The following is a 14,814-nucleotide window of genomic DNA, read 5'->3' as shown; positions in this document are numbered from 1 at the left end:
GATAGCTCTCAGTACAAGTGAGGGAATACAGGGGTAGGGGGGATAGCTCTCAGTACAAGTGAGGGAATACAGGGGTATGGGGAGATAGCTCTCAGTACAAGTGAGGGAATACAGGGGTATGGGAGATAGCTCTCAGTACAAGTGAGGGAATACAGGGGTAGGGGGGATAGCTCTCAGTACAAGTGAGGGAATACAGGGGTATGGGAGATAGCTCTTAGTACAAGTGAGGGAATACAGGGGTAGGGGAGATAGCTCTCAGTACAAGTGAGGGAATACAGGGGTAGGGGGGATAGCTCTCAGTAAAAGTGAGGGAATACAGGGGTAGGGGGGATAGCTCTCAGTACAAGTGAGGGAATACAGGGGTAGGGGGGATAGCTCTCAGTACAAGTGAGGGAATACAGGGGTAGGGGGGATAGCTCTCAGTACAAGTGAGGGAATACAGGGGTAGGGGAGATAGCTCTCAGTACAAGTGAGGGAATACAGGGGTAGGGGAGATAGCTCTCAGTACAAGTGAGGGAATACAGGGGTAGGGGGGATAGCTCTCAGTACAAGTGAGGGAATACAGGGGTATGGGGGATAGCTCTCAGTACAAGTTGCCCCAGGGACCGGTCCGATTGCCATCTTGGAGTCAGGAAGGAATTTTTTCCCCTCTGCGGCAAATTAGAGAGGCTTCAGATGGGGTTTTTGCCTTCCTCTGGATCAACTAGTAGTTAGGCAGGTTATATATAGGCATTATGGTTGAACTTGATGGACGTATGTCTTTTTTCAACCCAACTTACTATGTTACTATGTTACTATGTTACTATGCAAATCTACTCCAGTGGAGTAATGTCAAAAACCAATCAAAGCTAATTGCTGGCCGCCATGGCTCACTGCATGGGCATAGTTTTACAACTGGTCCAACAGCTTGAAATCTTTGCTTTGAATGTGAGACACTTTAAGGAACCACTAAATCAACATTCTTTGGATCTCTTGTGCTTTAATGCATGTAAGCATGTAAATGCCCTGTATATGTGGGTTAAAGGGAATTTCCACCCAGAAACAGATAAATATTTCCTATATTGTTCTGTTCAAACTATGAGCAAACCTAAGGAGCTGTCCTTGCTATTGGCAGTGCCATTAACAGTCCTGTTTAGTTGATCAAACCACATCCCAGTTATGTCCACCTTCTTGCTTGTAGCCATGCAGGCATGGACTGGCAATCTGTAGATTCTGGCAAATGCCAGAGAGGCTGGTATAAGATGCCATAGACAGCTACAATTTATTGGGGCTATAGGGGGCTATTTGGGACTCTGCGTATGGCAGGGCCAATTTTGAATCTCAGTCTGGATCTGGGCACCATATGATTACAATGCAATAAGAGGTTTGTAGGCAGGGATGTGTTTTGGCATTTGAGGAGTTGTAGGGTTGCAGATACAGGGGGTGACCCACTGGTGCCTATATAGAAATTAAATTGCATACACTTAATACAAGCTCTGGCAGTGGCGTGTACCCCTCTCCTACCCAGTCAGTACATGCACATAGACTGATGCAAGGTGTGTATTTATATGTATTAAGATTTTCGCAAGGCTAAGCCCCTGAGTATGGGAGGGGGTCCTGCACATTTACTGACTGTGTCCATCTGTTTTTGCAGACGTTTCTGTCTCTGGGGAGTCGCCTGTTTTACACTTACTGTATGTAATATTTCAACATTTTGCCTGAGAATAAGGAAGTATTCAAAAAGAATTGTGGTTCAAATCCCAGGTCTGTTTCCTTCCCAGAAATATTCATAAAATTTGCACAATGTACATTGCTTTCAAAAATGAAAACAAGATATTGGGTTATATGTTATATTTCAGCAGATGAGGTTAGAACTTTGTCTTAGGTAGTTCTTGGGGAAGGGGTGGGCAATGGATGTGTGCCCATGGAGGATGAGCTGAGCATGCCCATATAAATGTGCCATTGTGCCGTCACTCTAGATACTGTTCTGGAAAGCATTTTGATCTATGCTTAAATTTTTTTCTTTCAATAGAAAAACTTTACCCTCAAATAAAAAGAATTTCCAATCGCCGTCAATGGCTTAATCTGTTGGCAGAGCTGGGGGTAACATAGTAACATAGCAAGTTAGGTTGAAAAAAGACGTACGGCCATCACGTTCAACCATAATGCCTATATATAACCTGCCTAACTGCTAGTTGATCCACAGGAAGGCAAAAAACCCCATCTGAAGCCTCTCTAATTTGCCGCAGAGGGGAAAAAATTCCTTCCTGACTCCAAGATGGCAATCGGACCAGTCCCTGGATCAACTTGTACTAAGAGCTATCTCCCATAACCCTGTATTCCCTCACTTGTACTGAGAGCTATCTCCCATACCCCTGTATTCCCTCACTTGTACTGAGAGCTATCTCCCATACCCCTGTATTCCCTCACTTGTACTGAGAGCTATCTCCCCTACCCCTGTATTCCCTCACTTGTACTGAGAGCTATCTCCCCTACCCCTGTATTCCCTCACTTGTACTGAGAGCTATCTCCCATAACCCTGTATTCCCTCACTTGTACTGAGAGCTATCTCCCCTACCCCTGTATTCCCTCACTTGTACTGAGAGCTATCTCCCCTACCCCTGTATTCCCTCACTTGTTCTGAGAGCTATCCCCCCTACCCCTGTATTCCCTCACTTGTACTGAGAGCTATCTCCCCTACCCCTGTATCCCCTCACTTGTACTGAGAGCTATCCCCCCTACCCCTGTATTCCCTCACTTGTACTGAGAGCTATCTCCCCTACCCCGTATTCCCTCACTTGTACTGAGAGCTATCTCCCCTACCCCTGTATTCCCTCACTTGTACTGAGAGCTATCCCCCCTACCCCTGTATTCCCTCACTTGTACTGAGAGCTATCTCCCCTACCCCTGTATTCCCTCACTTGTACTGAGAGCTATCTCCCATAACCCTGTATTCCCTCACTTGTACTGAGAGCTATCTCCCATACCCCTGTATTCCCTCACTTGTACTGAGAGCTATCTCCCCTACCCCTGTATTCCCTCACTTGTACTGAGAGCTATCTCCCCTACCCCTGTATTCCCTCACTTGTACTGAGAGCTATCTCCCCTACCCCTGTATTCCCTCACTTGTACTGAGAGCTATCTCCCCTACCCCTGTATTCCCTCACTTGTACTGAGAGCTATCTCCCCTACCCCTGTATTCCCTCACTTGTACTGAGAGCTATCTCCCCTACCCCTGTATTCCCTCACTTGTACTGAGAGCTATCTCCCATACCCCTGTATTCACTCACTTGTACTGAGAGCTATCTCCCCTACCCCTGTATTCCCTCACTTGTACTGAGAGCTATCCCCCCTACCCCTGTATTCCCTCACTTGTACTGAGAGCTATCTCCCATAACCCTGTATTCCCTCACTTGCTAAGAATCCATCCAGCCCCTTCTTAAAGCTATATAATGTATCAGCCAGCACGACTGATTCGGGGAGGGAATTCCACAACTTCACAGCTCTCACAGTAAAAAATCCTTTCCGAATATTTAATCGGAACCTCCCTTCTTCTAAACGGAGTGGGTGCCCTTGTGTCCGTGGGAAGGACCTACTGGTAAATAAAGCATTAGAGAGGTTATTATATGATCCCCTTATATATTTATACATAGTTATCATGTCACCTCTTAAGCGCCTCTTCTCCAGTGTAAACAGACCCAACTTGGCCAGTCTTTCTTCATAACTGAGACTTTCCATACCCTTTACCAACTTAGTTGCCCTTCTCTGGACCCGCTCTAATTCAGTAAGACCAAAACTGAACAACATATTCTAGATGGGGCCTTACCAGCGCTCTGTAAAGGGGAAGAATAACCCCCTCCTCCCGTGAATCTATACCCCTTTTAATACAGCTCAAAACCTTGTTTGCCCTTGCAGCTGCTGCCTGGCATTGCTTGCTACAGCCAAGTTTATTATCTACAAGGACTCCAAGGTCCTTCTCCATTAGGGATTTGCCTAGTGCAGTCCCATTAAGGGGATAAGTGGCTGCATATTTTTACATCCCAGGTGCATGACCTTACATTTATCCACATTAAATCTCATCTGCCACTTAGCCGCCCAGATTGCCAGTTGGTCAAGATCCTGCAACAAGGATGCCACATCCTGGATAGAATTGACTGGTCTGCAGAGTTTTGTGTCATCTGCAAACACTGATACATTACTCATAATACCCTCCCCTAAGTCATTTATGAATAAGTTAAACAAAAGTGGACCCAGTAAAGAAACCTGAGGGACCCCACTGAGAACCTTATTCCAAGTAGAGAATGTACCATTAACAACCCCCCTCTGTACCCGATATCATATGATCAAAAAGCAAAAAGGAATCAAACAGCTCCAGGCAGCAATTGAACACTGCAGTGAATTTAATACACTTGAGAAAGGGCTTTACCCGAAACATGTAGTGTGCTGACACTGGTATTAAATTCACTGCAGTTTTCAATTGCTGTTTGATTCCTTTTTGCTTTTTGATCATATGATATACTGTGGGGTGGTTACAGACACCTGGAATCTGCAGCCGTATACTTCTGAGTATTTGTGCTGAACTATAACCCAAAAATATTTTGTCGGACCCTCTGTACCCGATCCTGTAGCCAGTTTTCTATCCATGTGCAAACGACTTCACTAAGACCAATAGACCTTAGTTTCAATAGGCCTTCCTTTCATTATCAGTGCGTGCACAGAGAGGTGCTGCCATGATTACTGAAAAAGTCAATAAGCTGTGTACAGTAACAGGCACAACTGTTGGTAAGCTGCCACTCCACTTGGTTCCTGTACTCATGGAACAGAAACTAAGAGCCTACCACCGAGGAAGCAAATAAAGGAACTATGAACTATAGATGAGCTTGAATGGCTCTTAATGGCTAACCATGACAAAAGAATATGAAAAATACTCATGCTGCCACAGAAGTTATATAGCTGTATAACTGACATTTTAAAGGAAGTGAATGCCAATATAATTATATGGTTTAGGATTTTTTTTACATTTATATTTGTCCCTTTATAGAAATGCATAGAAACCAGGGTGGAAGTTTTCATAAGAAAAATAAGTTGTAAAAAGGTTCCTCCCTATAATATCAACTCTAGCTATGAAATAGAAAATAGCATGGTTATATGAGAGGTTGCTAGAAGCTGTAAACAATTGATGTTGCTGATTGTTAAAGTAAAGGTGGTGACCACTTAACCCATGGGTACAACCCACCCAAACTGTGCTTGTATGTATGGATATCTTTATTTATATAGCGCTATTTATGTACACAGCGCTGTAGAGTAGAACAATAAATGAATACAACAAACTGGGTTATTACAATAATAGATAATACAAAGTATAAGAAATACAAATAAATACAAGGTATGGTTACAATATGTTAAATTTACATTTTAAATTGAGTTTTAGTATAATGTAGAGAGTGCTGTTCTAAGATGATTTGCAATTGGTCTTCATTTTTTATTATTTGTGGTTTTTAAATCATTTACTTTTTTTTAGCAGCTCTCCAGTTTGGAAATTCAGCACCTATCTGGTTGCTAGGGTCCAATTGAACCTAACAACCAGGCAGTGGTTTGAAAGAGAGACAGGAATATAAATAGAAGAGGGCCTAAATAGAAAGATGGGTAATAAAAAGTTACAGAGACAGTAAAATTGTAGCCTTGGAAAGAGTCAGAAGAAGAGGTAAAATAATTTAAAGACTATAAAATGAAGACCAGAAAGACTAGTTTCAGGAAAAGGATGGAGGTCCCCCTCGTAGAGCTTACAGTCTAAATGGGATGGGGGGGGGTTGGGGGGTTTAGGAGGGTATAAGTGGTGCAAGTTACAGTGGGTGACACTGCAATATAAGTGCTAGTTTCCAGATGAGGTGCTATGCAAGTGCTCAAAGAGATAGTCTTTGAGTTTAGTTCTAAAAAGACTGCAGGAAGATTCTCTCCAGAGAAGATCGGGGGGGGGGCATTCCAAATGTAAGGGGCAGAGAGGTCAAGGTGGGAAACGGCAGTAGTAGTGGGGGGTGCAAGCGGTTGCTCTGTGAGGAGTGGAGGAATTGGCCAGGAAACGTATGGAGACACAAAAGAAGGGATATAGGGAGGTGCAGAGGAATGAAGAGCTTAATATTAGGAGGTTAAGGAAAGGGGTTTGTAAATTATTCTTGTTTTTGGGGGAAACCATTATAAGGACTTTAGCAGTGAAAGGGCCTGAATTCTCCTTAATGAGAGGAGGAGAATTCTGGCAGCAGTATTTAAGACAGACTGTAAGGGGTGGGGATAGATGTGAGGTAGGGAGGCCAGTTAGTAGCAGGTTACAGTAGTCTAGAACCTCTAATGGTGTGGGTAAGGGATCAACTGAAGTGTAATGTAAAAAGGACCCCAACCATAACCCAGCTTTGACAATATTCATAAATAACCTTGCAATCTGTATCATCAGCAATATCAGCCTGAAGACCCATCTTGGAAGTAATCAATGGTCCTCCCCACTGTACAGACCAGCAAAATGGATACATTGCCAACCATTCCATTGTAGAGAAAGCTCTATACAGATTGCAATAGGATCCTCCCCACTAACATTACCCTTACATAGGGTACAGTTTGAATATATTAGGGCTATAAAAACACATTATTATGACAGGGCAAGACATAAAGTGCAAAAGACAGATGCAGAGCACTTTGCACCAAATGTACAACTTCTCGCACTCAATAAATGGAGTCCAAAGAGTTGCCTGTCATTTAGGAATGCAAGCTAGGGTGCGCTATGGAGTGCAAGGCGCTACCAGAGCACAGCCTGCATAGGCCATTGCCCCGGACACAGGTAAATGAGAATGATACATGTGTTTTCGAAATGCTCCCCTAAACACCTAACTCTTTTATAACATTTATATTATCAGTTGATCCTATCTGCAGATCTATTTACCCTTTGCACAGAGAAGACAGGTGCCAGGCAGTTTCATGTACTTTCTCTAAATGGCTTCAGGCTTTTTGTATTTATATCAGCATTTCAAGAAAATATTAAGGCTCCAAGGCAGTTCAAGCACACAGACAAGGTTTTCAAGGCTTGAAAGTGGAGGCATAGGCTGCTACCTGTATAATGACAGATTTAGGCCAGCGTTTTTCAACCGCTGTTCCGCGGCACACTAGTGTGCCGCGAGATGTTGCCTGGTGTGCCGTAGGTGAAGACAAGACTCCCCCGGTCCCCTCTGGGACACCTTCCACTTCCTGGCTCCCTGATGCCCGGAAATCGTCACTGCCTGTGACGTCAACCGGCATCGGATCCAGGAGGGCGGAGCAACCAGAGAGGAGAGGCAGCACTATCCTGCCCTGGCACAACCCGACCGGGGGGAGCAACTGCCCAGGCCATGCCCCGACAGACCAGATCCACCAGGGGCCAGGCCCATGCACAGCCGCCCTACTCCCCACCGGAGGACAATCCCTGGACACCCCTGGATGCCGCAGCCTGACATGTAAGAAAACAATTTATAATAATATATATATAATATAAAATTTTTGTGTGTATAAAAAAAAAAAAAAAATCAGTGGGGGGGTGGGTTTGTGGAGAAAATGTCCCGGAAAATACTTTCTTTGTGTTTATTTGATTCCTATTCAAGAGAATTACTTTATATATAGTCAATATAGGCACAGAGTTACATTTTTTAACATTTTCTAATGGTGGTGTGCCTCGTGATTTTTTTCATGAAACAAGTGTGCCTTTGCCCAAAAAAGGTTGAAAAACACTGATTTAGGCAATAAATGGCAGTTCATCATCACTTAAATGGGTCTATTAAGACACTGGTGTGATAGCTAGTATATCATCCAAATACAGCTCTTATTGCCATTTTATTGGAAACATATGTACATTCAAATAGCTAAAATAAACATAATCACAAATATACTATATGCGCTAGACACCATCCAATATTTTCATGCCTCAGAAGGTTTCTGCCATTCACTACAAAGCCACCTAGCTTTGTAGTGAGGGGCTGAAACCAAAACCAGAAGCAAGCAGGGCAGCATGGGCATCATGAGCAGGAGATGGGTACTTGGGAGGAAGCTGGGTACTGACAGTTGCCCAATACTATACAATAGTGAGGTTCCAGACGCTTAGGCAAGTCAGCAGCAAATCAGTTTAAACAGGAACAGGCAAAGCAATAGCAATACAGAATAACAGTGCACCCAGGAACTAACAGGTCTGAGGCCTACAAAGGAACTGGATTATTTGGGGGCTTTAAAGTTTGAATTTCACACCAAGAGGACCGCAGTGACATAATCATTTCATAGAACCAAGGCTCAGTTCTGGGGTTCCACTGTTTGTACATCAAAATGCTGAAGTTAAGTTCTCACAACGAATTTACTTGCCATCCAAGATATTCACCTCCATTACAGCATGTGTTCATTTAGTTTAGGTGTAGCACTTGGCACCCACCCCTGTAATTACTCAATGAGGTATGGAACCTTTATCTTTATTCTGACTATTTGTTTGTGCTTTTTAAAACAATGTTAATTATATAGGTCCTGCAGTTATTACCGACAGACAATCAGTAAGCTGTGTATAGCAAAGGGTGCTAAATTTGGAAAACTCCCCCTCTACATGGTACCTATGGTCATAGGACAGTAAATAAAAATCTACCACCAAGGAAGAAAAAGAAAAAGGAACTATGTACTTCAGATAAGCCTGAATGGCCCATAATGGAAAACCATGACAAAAGAATATGAATTTTACATATGGTGCCACAGAAGTTATATTGTTGTATAAATCAAATATTAAGGGAACAGCATGCAAATGCAATTATATGGTTTAGGTTGCAAGTAGGTTCCTCTCAATAATAGCGTGACTGCTACAAGCTGGACACACAGAAAGAGAACATGGCTGTTTTTCACAACAGGGAAGTTCAAAGGTTGAAAATTGAGAAAACTAAGATTGAATTTGAAATGGTAAAAAACATGTCACATGACAGCAAAGCTGGCCTAAGAACTTTTGGGATATCAGATGGGTTGTCCCACAAGGCAGTAGGAAGCTGCTGATAGTCACTATTCTGCTTACTAGAGATGTGTGTCACCCACTGCACTCTGGCTAGCCACTGACAACATTCATGCACCATCTTCAGCACAGAAACACTTCGGGAACAAGGGCAGGTTGCAGTTGGAAACAAATAGTCTATGAGGATTTGTGGTGATGAAAATCCTCATTATTCTCAGAGTCTCTTTTATTTACATGCTAGCATCTATTCTTCCATCTATTTTTCCTCTTTGTTACAATTCAGAAATAGGGAATGAGGATGAAACAGGCCAAATGTTTAGTAGCAGAAGGGCCCACTGACACCTGAGCCCACCGGGAGTTTTCCTGGTATCCTGGTGGGCCAGTCCGACACTGCATGTACACAGGCCCGGATTTGTGGAGAGGCCACAAAGGCCCGGGCCTAGGGCGGCACAAATTTGGGGGCGGCATGCCGCCCTGCCGCACCACAATCTTAAGCTTTTTCATCCATATGGAGCAGTGGGGAAAAAACTTTTACATACACCTACTAGTCAGGGTTATAGACCATCTGATTAAGATTCTGCCCAAAAACCTTTCTGTACCATTGTCCCACATAAGTGTGTACTTAGCAAGAATGATATTGCGAGACTAATTGCAATGTTGCTTCACATTTGCTGTCAGAACAGGAGAAATGACATGGGTTTTGTTCTCTTTTCTTTATTCCCCAGTACTCTAGAAGGCCCATTTTTTCTTGCTCTGACTCTTTCCAAATCCAACAGTTTGGGAACTGTCTCCTGCATTCTTAAAAGTCCAATTTTATTTCTATATTTCATAATCAGTATCATAAAAGAGTTCGCCTTGTAGTAACAAGTACAACCTTCAATCTTTTCTCCCAAACAAACAGTCTGGGGTGCCTCAGAATGAACAGAATTGTAGGAACTTTCTCCATGTGCAGATACTGTTTACCTTTTGGGACCATAATATAGAAGATTGTTTGAGTTCAATTTAAAGAATGTGCTTGGTCATCATCATCACTGTCTTTAGCCAAAAAAAATTAATTTTTTTTAACTGTTAAATTTCTGAATGACTGATGAATGCCCTTCCCTGCAAGACCAATATGTCAGGAGTGTGAGATTTTGCCTACTGCTGTGCTCTCCAAACTGTGAACCAAATTACTAGTTAATGAACTTCTTTCTTCCATAATTCACAGCACCCAAAGCAATTTTACTTAACCTGGCAGCAAGTTCACCTCCTATGTCACTGTCCCTCCAAGCCAAGCCCTCCAAATAAATTAAAAAATAAACAACTTTAAGAAAAAAATAATAAAAACTATTTGTAAAATGTTTGTTACAGTTTAATTAATCTTTATAATAGGGATGTTCTTGGAGATAAATTATTCTAGTACCAGCCATTGGCCATCTGGAAGTTCTGGCAAATGCCAGAGGGGCTGCTGTAAGATGCCATAGACAGTAAAGGTGGCCATAACACATAGCAACAAGAATCTTTTGTGCAACCATTGGTCGCAGGAAAGATCGTTCCCATCCTCTACTGATGTTCAAGGCTACATCGTCATATATGGAGGTTGAAACAATAGAAATTCTACCTTCACCTGCCGATTCAGCCCTAAACGTAGATTTTGCTGGGGCGCCCAATCAAAATCTTTTAACCTGGCCGATCGACGAGACAACCGATATCCCCAGCCTTCAGTCGGTACATTGCTGGTAAATTTGTAATACCAGCCCTGGCCTTGGTTGGGAAGGGGGCAGGTGGCAACCCTAGAAACAATGGGTGCTGTCATAAAAGCTAGGGAAAACAACAGAAAACACAAAAGAAATCTAATTGTACATTCCATTCATATACAAAAAGAAGTTATAATGGTCCATTGCAGGTGGAATATGTGCCCAATACATAAGGATTGCATATATATGTATAGTATATACTAGTATATAGTAGTGATAAGGTATAATAGAGTTAACAATATTATATTAGCTGCAGCAAATATAAATCAAAAAGCCTTCACAGACAACTATAAATGCAACATCCAGGTGTTGCATTTATACAACTTATTCTATTTATGCTAGTGCTGCTAAAGGAAAGCAATATGGCAGTTCCTATTCTGGGGTATAAATGGATATATGCAGACAAGGAATGCCCTTTGCAATAAACTGTAACCATATGCTGTCATTGTTCTTTTATCTATGATTTTTGTTTGCATTATTTTAGTAGTTCGGGAAAGGGCAGCAGTCAGGAATATATTTACAGTATAGACAGGACAGAAGAACGCAGGTCAGTATATATCTACAATGTATAGATTGATATAGATTGTAAGCTCTACGGGGCAGGGGCCTCCATCCTCTTGTGTTTTTGACTTTTGACTTGTTGCAACTGTATTTATCTGTATTTATTGTTATACTTTGTATTTATCTATTATTATCTTAATAACCCCCTGTCTGTATTAATGTATTCTACTGTACAGCGCTGCGTACATAAGTAGCGCTTTATAAATAAAGATATACATACATACATACAATAAACAGAATGGCAGAGCCCTTATCATTGTGCTCAAGCATGAGAGAGAATATAACCCAGCATAAACCTTGCATTCACAGGCAAACATGAAATCCATCTGCCTAGCAACTAAACTTCCTGGATTTTAATTGGTCCAGTATCCAACCAATAGAAAAAGATTGTTAGGAAAAAGAAAGCAGAATTCAGCCTGGCCTCGAATGGATGCACTCGAAAAAACAAAGCACACACAAAAAAAATATATCGCTAGGGAATCACTGGAATATAAATAGGAGAGGGACTGCATGAAAAGATAAGCAATAAAAAGTAACAATAACAATAAAATTGAAAGAGCAATAGTTTCAGAGCTGTCAATTTGACAGCTATACTCGTAGAGAGAACTGCGTTGCGCTTCAGTGTGCCGCCATCATTTTTTACCCATACCCGAAAGTGACAGCACGGATGGCATGCACACTTACGTAAGTCTCTGCTGAAGCTGAAAAATTCACCCCGCGTATGCACAAATGCATCAAATGACGTCACTGGATGCTTACTACGCACGTGCGCCCAAAACCAAGAGAATGCTGCTGGGGGATGGGAGCACCTTTAAAATCGGGAAACTCCTGAAGGAATGGGTGGGGGGGTTGACAGCTCTGTAGTTGTTTGGCTGCGGGAGTCAGTGACTTCCATTTGAAAGTGGAAGGCAAATACAGGTATGGGATCCCTTATCCGGAAACCCATTATCCTGAAAGTTCCGAATTATGGAAAGGTCATCTACCATAGACACCATTATAAGCAAATAATTCTAATTTTTAAAAATGGTTTCCTTTTTCTCTGTAATAATAAAACAGTACTTGATCCCAACTAAGATATAATTACCCCTTATTGGGGGCAGAACAGTCCTATTGGCAGGGCCGGATTTGTTTTCTGGGCGCCCCTAGGCCACCCCTGTTGATCGGCCCGGCCCCGCCCCGCCCCCCCAATTCGCATGTGCGAACGAGCGACCAAGCGCGCATGCGCATACATTTAAAGCCCCATATGGAGCAGTGGGGAGAAGTTCCCACTGCTCCGTATTGAAAAAAACTTTAAAAATTCCATTGCGAAATTACATTTCTGCCGTCCTAGGCCCGGGCCTTTGTGGCCTCTCCATAAATCCGGGCCTGCCTATTGGGTTTATTTAATGGTTAAATGATTCCCTTTTCTCTGTAATAATAAAACAGTACCTGTACTTGATCCCAACTAAGATATAATTACCCCTTATTGGGGGCAGAACAGCCCTATTGGGTTTATTTAATAGTTAAATGATTCCCTTTTCTCTGTAATAATAAAACAGAACCTGTACTTGATCCCAACTAAGATATAATAAATCCTCATTGGAGGCAAATTATGGAAAGATCCAGAAAAAGCCAGGTCCGGAGCATTCTGGATCCCGTACCTGTAATTCCAAAACTCTAAAAAATAAGTAATGAAGACCATTTGCAGAGGCAAGATTCTCCTGTAGTGGTTACATACAACAAATTGTCCAGTTGTGAATAAAGGGCATGCATTTATAAATGCCAAAGGTAAAATTCACAAAATTTTATAAAGGGTATTTATAAATCTGAAGTGTTTCCAATAAAGTCTAGCTTCCCCTTTGGTGTAAATTTCATATTTCATATGTAACGCTTATAATAGTGTGGATAGTACAGGAGTGTATTTTACACTTGAATAGGCTGAAATCCATTGAAGTGCTGGGGAACAAAACTGTGCAAGTCTAGTAAACCTGTGTGGAAATGGTTTAGTTTATTCAAATTTAGAACTGATTTTAAGTTTAAAGATTAGATTTTAATTCAGTAGCATAACTAGTCGGCGCTAGGCCCCCCTGGCGCATGTCGACACCTACCCGGGTGCCTCACCTGGGAGTGGGGGATTTCTTTACCAACTATAGAGGGAGCAGACCACATGGTCTGGGCCCCCCAGGCCCCCCATGATGGGGTCTGCTTCCACTATAGTTACACCATTGTTTTAATTTAAATGTATAGGCCTGATGCTGGACTGGTAAAGTTTACCCATGCCCACTTCACAGTGCGTGTCTAGTGTGTGACACTATCAGTTTGTGACACTTGCAATTACACTGGAATTTGGGGGTAAAAAGCTGCATTGTGGGACAAAAACGTGGCAAATTGCACCAATATTTGCACTTGGTTAATAAATGAGCCGTGTTAGCAGAACAGAAAGGCAAATACTTCAAAAAATATTAGAATATCCCTATCTACATTCTATGAAAAATTCACATCGTTCACATTTACAGCATAGTTTACATAGTTTTACACAAAACATGTGATCCACGTGTCTGGGGTGGTTTAGGGGGCTTCAGAAACACTTCTACACTGTATATCAATAAGATGCTTTGTAGCCTAGCCATGGGGGACACTACTCAGTTTGCAAGAAAGCAAAGTGCACATATTTACATATAAGTAACAGATCTTGGAGTCAGGAAGGATTTTTTTTCCCCTCTGCGGCAAATTAGAGAGGCTTCAGATGGGGTTTTTTGCCTTCCTCTGGATCAACTAGCAGTTAGGCAGGTTATATATAGGCATTATGGTTGAACGTGATGGACGTATGTCTTTTTTCAACCTAACTTACTATGTTACTACTATGTAGATAAGCTCTGTAAAATACAATGGTTCTAATTCTGACATAGGATCAAGGCCGGAATGGGAGTAAAAAGCAGCAATGGCAAAAAAAAAGAAGCGCACATATAAACGCACAACAGTATTCTACTTATATATATATATATATATAAATATATATATCTCACCAAATATTACATTATCGCCAAACAGATATGTCTTTGCATGGCTGTTTGATGCCCAATGTGCATAGATTTACCAAACTATGGGGCGTGTTTACTGAGATTAGAGATAAATATCACCGGTGATGTTTCACATAGCAACCAATGAGCAATTAGATTTGAACAGTCACCTACAAGGTAGAATTTAAAAGCTGATTGGTGGCTACAGGCAGAGCTGTCAACCCCCCCTATTTGTTCAGGAGTTACTAGGTTTTGGTGGTTCTCCCCCGGTCTCCCAACCCCCAGCAGCATTCTCCCGATTCTTCCGAAATCTCCCAAAGTCCTGTGGCGAATCCCGGGCGAGCATGCGCAGTAAGCATTTGATGATGGCATTTTATGCATTTGCGCATGAGCAGGAAGAACTTTCCTGCTTCAGCTGCGATTTTGCGAATGCGCGTGATGTCACTTCCGAAAGTGTGCGTCATATACTGTATGTGACGTCATTTCCAGAAGTGTGCCTCATGTTTGTGACGTCGCTTCCAGGTATCAGAAAAAAATTCAGTCCCCC

This window comes from Xenopus tropicalis, chromosome 10 (assembly GCF_000004195.4).
Source record: "Xenopus tropicalis strain Nigerian chromosome 10, UCB_Xtro_10.0, whole genome shotgun sequence".
In the NCBI taxonomy this organism is placed as follows: domain Eukaryota; kingdom Metazoa; phylum Chordata; class Amphibia; order Anura; family Pipidae; genus Xenopus; species Xenopus tropicalis.
This window is presented reverse-complemented; position numbering follows the sequence as displayed.